This window comes from Elaeis guineensis, chromosome 7 (assembly GCF_000442705.2).
Source record: "Elaeis guineensis isolate ETL-2024a chromosome 7, EG11, whole genome shotgun sequence".
Classification (NCBI taxonomy): Eukaryota; Viridiplantae; Streptophyta; class Magnoliopsida; order Arecales; family Arecaceae; genus Elaeis; species Elaeis guineensis.
This window is the reverse complement of record NC_025999.2, coordinates 75,559,384-75,564,478: the sequence shown is the minus strand read 5'-3', so window position 1 is coordinate 75,564,478 and position 5,095 is coordinate 75,559,384. Positions and strand designations below refer to the sequence as shown.

Sequence of the window (5,095 nt, the reverse complement as noted above, 5' to 3'; positions counted from 1 at the left end):
TTCAATAAAGTAAGCACTATCAAACCTTATCAAGACTATTTTCATTTTCAAAATCATTATCAAAACTCTGAGACTGTTTCTGTTCAATACAATTATGTTGCAACAAATAAAATAATTAAATATAAAAATCAATAATATAATATAATGATTAAATAGATAATCATGCAAAAATTATGAACATATAAGTAGAAAAAAAGTAATATTTTATCGAGAAAAAATAAGGAGCAGCTCTAAAAGACTTAATAAGTTCTTCATCTAAAGAGGCCTTCATAACAGAATATGTGTTGAACTCTCCAGTTATGTTTTCTTGCTTGATTTGAACTTTGAACAGATATTATTTTCCAATCAAGATAAAAATTTCATGAGGACAAACACTGACATCTTTCCCATTCTGATAAATAAAATTTATTAATAGAGTTTATGGATGCAAAGAATTATGAAATAGTTAATAATTTTTTTAAAATATCAGAATTGAAAGCAATCAATTACAAAATAGTTAATAAATTATGGCTGAAGTATTTTAATTTACCCTGATTTGTTTTTCAGACAATTCACATGTAAAGATTTCCACTAAGTTGGAAGCCTTAGGGTCAAATATCACAAAAGAAGCATTTCTAGATTCATCAGCAACCCGTACTTAGATCTTGAATCTATATATATTACAACATATTCATATTGGGTCATAGACATATATTTTTAGTATAAAATATCTTTTAAATAATTTAAGATGAAGCATACCTCGGCACAACATTCCTGACATGACCTGGACATTTTCAACAAAAAATTCTTCCACCATCAGGCTTTACTATGACATTGTGTAGCTTGTAGGCAGTATATTTCCAATGAAGTTGATTCTCTATGCCTTCTATAGTTGCTACAGTCATAAATTTTTCAGTCTATATCAACAGTCAAATTAAATTTTAGATTAAATACATAAGTAAATTAAAAGAAAATGAAGCAAGTAGAAGCTTATATGCTATCAAACAAAATTTTAATAATCAGTTCTAACTTTTTTAGAATCTAGGATCTTATCTACAGTCATCCATTCAGTCTGATGTAAGAAATCTTCCACTATAGAATATGAGATCTAATTTGAGATCTGACTTGGTCTCTGAGAATATGCTTGGCCTCCACCAAATATGCTACAAAATTAGAAATGAAGTTTATAAAATATGAGTATGAAGCAAATAACAAATCAACATGTTATAAAATTTCAAATTAACTAATTTCAGTCATTGAAAGGACCTATTTTTTAAATCAACAAACTTAGGGCAATCACCATTTATGATTAACTGTGATTCATAAACTATATTTATAATTTGAACAATGTCTGTACATTATACTATATATTAAAAAATAAAATAAAAATATTTTAAATAGAAAATCAAATCAATATTATAATAATATGCAGTTAAATATACTAAACCTCTGTACAACTTTATCCGAGCATAGGTAATGAGCATGACAATAGGACCGTTGGGATTTTTTTCAAGAAAGAAAACAGCATCCATAGCTAATTTATCCCACAAGCATCATTTCACCTTTATTTTGCTTTTTGAAAAAGATATTCATAATTCAGAAGATATATTTTTAGACAGAGAACAAATTCTCATTTTGAAATACTTACCCCAAGCCTTCAACCTCAAGTTCTATTTTCTTCTTTGGTTTTCCATCCTTCGTTTTATCTTCTATGTCTCCCACCCCAGTAAGCAAACCAATAGCATCTGAAATCATATGTAATAACATATAATATCAAATATCATTATCATATTAGAGATGATTAGCATAACAATAATAAACATATAGAGCCCATTGTATATACCAATTAAATGAGGATATTCCTTTTCGCTGGTATTTGAAACAATATCTTCAAAAGACATGAATGAATAGCAAGTAAGAGAAATCTTGGGATCTTCACATTGATGAACAATGGTCTTGTATTGAAAGTTAATTTTGTAACGATTCATCGTAGTTCTGAAATTTTCAGATAGGACTCCTACTAAATAATGATCCAGCACATATACACCGCCTTCCATCAGCAAGGGCTTAAATTTATAAACCAATATGCTCTTCACACTTGCATGAACCTTATCACCCTAATGAAGTAGTTAGAATGATTAACAACAGAAGTTAAGCCATGTACACACAATGATAGAAATGCATCCGGTCGAACAAATAAGACGAGAAAGAGAGAGACCAGGGGTGTTAACCCAACCAACTTTGCTGATAATTCATTAAAACACTGATTTAATAATACTAAAATCTTAATAGTTATATACCAATTCATCCAAAAACACCATTGCAAGGCTGCATTCTTTCCTTTTCAGATTGAAATGAAATGGAACTCCCACAATCTTATTATTCTAACCATAATCTTCTGTGGTTCACCAATAGTAGAAATATACTTGATATGATGAATTCTTTGGGTCATCATCGAAACTGCAATTTTGCTAAGGGATCATCATTTCATAACTTTTTATGCATATCTAATAAACATAATCTAATCATAGCTTACCAGGCTTTCTCTGATTATCTATTAATATGTTGATATGAGCTTAAATTCATTAAATATAGTCCAGAAGGTCATTTCATCTAAATCCATCTTAACTTTGCACAGGAAAATAATTACAACAATGGATCATAAAGGATGATTAGAATCTATAAATCACCTCCGATTGGATATAAAATTATAGATTTCGAATTGGAATAGAAAATCTAAATTGAGAAGTGGTGACTCTTACCACTCAGATTTAGAGTTTAAGGAATGAAACGTTGCTCAAATTGAGGCTCCGATCGAATTCTTGATGCTGATCGAGATCGGAGACGACGATCGGACCTTGGAAGAAAATAAAAGCTGTTTTCCACGATACTTCTCAAAACCAACAGAAAGAAGTACAAAAGTAGTTAATTACAAAATCGTTAAGCATTCAATTCTATAGTCATTTATAAGATGATAAATAACTTGGGATGACCTTGAGCAACAATCTCTTGGCTTTCGATACCTGGGTTGTTCATTTGGACTCAAACTAAACGTTTACCAGCTGATTTTATTGATGCCATACTTTTATACCATGTAAACACCCTTTTTATGTGAAAAAATATGGGGGTTTTGCCATTTTTTTAAATCAATCTCATTTTTTTTAGAAAATGACAGATGACAAATGTTAAATGACAATAAAAGAATGACATACATTAAATATCAGATAGATTACCAAATCATTATATTACAAATTTTTGCATTATCTGAAATCTCTTACTATCTCTTACCAAATTTTTCTATTATATACAATGAAAACTCTTCAGTGTATTGTCCATCAAGCATCCGATAATCTCATGTAAAATCATGCTAAGAAAAAGGTCTACACCATGTAGATCAAAACCAGATTTTTTTTTTTAATTCATGCCCCTCAAATATGTTTTATTGCATATCAGGGATGATGCTAAGCCTTAGCTTAGCCTAAACAGGTACCAGACAATGCCCAGGTCCAGTTTCAACCAAGATAAAGGATGGAGAGATTCAAGAGATCAATCAACAGATTTAGATTGATATATAATATCTAAAAGCAATACAGAAATATCAGCTGATGTAGTGTAAAAAGTTCCATTGGCATTTTGAGACTATATTTTTCGATAGCTAAAAATTTTTACCTAAATGGAGAACTTTTTTTTTTCTTGAAAAAAAAGACTCAGCTGGCATATTGACATCACATCAGCCAATTATCCCAAGATAAATCATGTTATACCTTTAAAGGCTATTATCTTGAATGTATTCTCGTACCATCCTAAGAACTCTTGTGGTGCTTATTTACTCTTGAGTCCCTTCATCTAAATATCCGGTTTTCATGTAGGATCGGAAAAATAACATAAGAATAGGTGCACAGTTAGATTGTTAATCACATGAATAACCTTGACATCCACAGAAATTACAACTTTTCATTGCATACAGAGAGTATAATCAGATTATATAACCAGAAGATGATGTCTTTGGATACAATCATACCTATGCTTGATACCAGTCGAAGAGATTCTTAGGGGAAACACAGAGAGTTCTCAGGGGAAACAGAGAAGAAGTTTCACCAGCAGGCGCAGCAGGTTCAGTAGAGCACGCATGCCTGGAAAAACTTGACAGCAGCAGCAAGCGCAGCAGGTTCAGTAGAGCGCGCACGCCTCATGAGAGAGAAAAAGAGGATGACACAAAGGGATTTTTCACTTAAAAGGGACTCTCTCCTGATTTTTTTGAATTTTTCTAGTATTTTTTTCGTCGGTTTTTCAGGAAGGAACAACGTGTAATTTATAGCTCTATGCTCAGCGTGAAAACAGAGTTCTGTTCGTACGTTGAGAATCTATTCTCAGCGGACGTTTTGAAATTTTATTTCACCAAGATTTTTTTAAAATTTTGAATTTCAAATATAAATCTGATGCACCCTCAAGATAATCAGCGCGAACAGAAATCTGTTCATGCTGGAAATGAAGATTTTCAGTATTAATTCCGGATGGGGCCTGAGTGCAAGCAAATGAGTAAATTAAAATATTGCTCTCAGGAGAGATGGATGCGGTAAATTATTCCAGATTCGAGTAAAATTTTCATTCCTTCATTTTTTTTTTTTTTAATTCGAAATTCAAAGGACCAAATCCATGTGAGAACCAAAAATCTGTTTCACTGAGATTGTTTTTTTTTAATTTTGAATTTCAAATTCAAAACCTGACGCAAACAGAAACCTGTTCATGCTGAATTTTTCAGCGTGAACAGGTTTCTGATCGCTTCATTGAATTTTTTGGGGTGCGTCAGGTTTATTGTCAGCAAGAAGCAGTTTTTGTTCGCTTTGCTGTATTTTTTTTGGTTCCCTAATTTTTATATTTGAATTCAAAATTCAAAGATCAAATCCATGCTCTTCGAGAATCAAAAAAATCAGTAACCTCCAGAAAATGACAGATGGCAGATTACAGAAATCTGTTCATGCTGGAAATGAAGATTTTCAATATTACTTCCGGATGGGGCCTGAGTGCGAGCGGATAAGTAAATTAAAATATTGCTCTCGGGAGAGATGGATGTGGTAAATTATTTCAGATTCGAACAAAATTTTCATTCCTTCAT

General features: G+C 31.5%; 1 long non-coding RNA gene across 1 annotated transcript; it reads right to left on the bottom strand.

Moving 5' to 3' along the window:
* Window positions 1-636: 636 nt before the first annotated feature.
* Window positions 637-4,203, bottom strand: LOC105048917 (uncharacterized). The gene is made up of 3 exons (XR_012142848.1): window positions 4,001-4,203; window positions 1,628-1,724; window positions 637-1,142 (listed from the first exon to the last, which is right to left on the bottom strand). It is a non-coding gene; the product is annotated as an uncharacterized lncRNA (long non-coding RNA).
* Between the last annotated feature and the right edge of the window lie 892 nt (window positions 4,204-5,095).